Genomic DNA, 1345 nt, shown 5'->3' on the forward strand with positions numbered 1-1345 from the left:
ACATGGCCTGTCTATTGAAGGTCAAAATTTATAAAAGCAGATATAAAGTGGGGAAAAAAATAATCTTTAAAAGGGGCTTTATGGGCAGGTTGAATTTAAAAAGAGGTCTGGGATCCGAAATGTAGAAATAACTGCCATAGGCCAACTTCCCAAATGTGATGCATTAGATGTATCAGACCTCAGACCCCAGAATTCATGCCAGCATAAAAGCTAGGTTGGAGACAGCAGCACTCAACTCTCCGAGAAATACAATTATTGAAAGAATATGGCCAGCCAGATAAATCTCAGCCAACTCTGTCTATTCTATTCTTATTCCGAGAATAGCAAACAGGAAAACAGATTATTTTTTTAAAAAGGCAAACTATTTAAGTTTGATGAAAGGCCACAGCAGACATCTTTTACAATTAACTTGTTTTTTTAAACAAGAATCTCAAGCGAACCAGCAGCTGATGCCAGAGGCTCGCCGTGAAGAGGCAATTACCGACCGAGTCCCACGGGACTCGCAACAGGACGCCCTGCTTCTACAAATCTCCCCGAGAGTTGGAATCCCATAAAATGTAGCATTGTTCAAGAAACGGAGAGAGACAAACTCCGAGTGAGGTGCTGAAAATCGACCACTGATGCCACTCCATCTCCCTATGGATCCAGCAGGGGCAAGTTGGCCAAGGAAAGCCGAATACAGCTGTCTCGGCTCGCTTTTTTTTTCCAGGCGGGTAGGCAAGAAAGCTCCAGGAGGTTCACTTCAGTTCTCTCCTGGGACTACAGTACCCATTAACTCGGGAAGCGCGGAGATGGAAGCCCTTCCAATGCCGCTGAAGGGCGCAAGGCAAAGGACATACCGCACGTCCCACGGGCCCCGCTCTCCGGTCTTTGACAGACGAGCAGGAACCGATCGCTGCCTCCCTTCGGGCCTCTCCCACTTCGAGGCTCCCGCACCGCGAGCTGGCGCACCTACGACACCGGCCTTCCCACAGTACCCAGCGGCACCAAAACAAAAACACTTCCGCTCTCTTAGGAGATCAATGAAAGTCGGAAAAAGGAAGTAGTTTCTTAGAGCGCCGGAAGTAGATCCGCCGAGGTTTTTTTTAAACTTTCCAACAGCTTCTTATTCAGCTATGCATCTCGTTGTCTCTCAGCAGTGGTTCATGATGTCTATGTGTCTTTTTTTTAAAAAAAAACATATTTAAAATATTTGAAAGTGCAACGTGTCTTTAAGTCAATAGAGTTTAAATGGTAGAAGGAGAAACAGGCGCAATTAATGCAGATTGTAAACTTGGTTATAGATTTTGAATAACAGTGCCATATATACCTGGCGTCAAAACTTCAGACAACCACTAGGTGGCAC

The 1345-nt window shown here is 45.4% G+C and overlaps 1 protein-coding gene across 1 annotated transcript in view; it reads right to left on the reverse strand.

Annotated features, from left to right (window-relative positions):
• AKAP17A (A-kinase anchoring protein 17A) overlaps window positions 1–976 on the reverse strand; it is a 9298-nt gene extending 8322 nt beyond the window's left edge. Inside the window, exon 1 of the mRNA XM_015818478.1 lies at window positions 840–976. The gene's annotated coding sequence lies outside the window, so the exon portion shown is untranslated. The remainder of the gene's footprint in view (window positions 1–839) is intronic.
• Window positions 977–1345: the final 369 nt, after the last annotated feature.

This window comes from Protobothrops mucrosquamatus, unplaced genomic scaffold (genome assembly GCF_001527695.2).
Source record: "Protobothrops mucrosquamatus isolate PMUCROS unplaced genomic scaffold, P.Mucros_1.0 scaffold749, whole genome shotgun sequence".
Lineage (NCBI taxonomy): Eukaryota > Metazoa > Chordata > Lepidosauria > Squamata > Viperidae > Protobothrops > Protobothrops mucrosquamatus.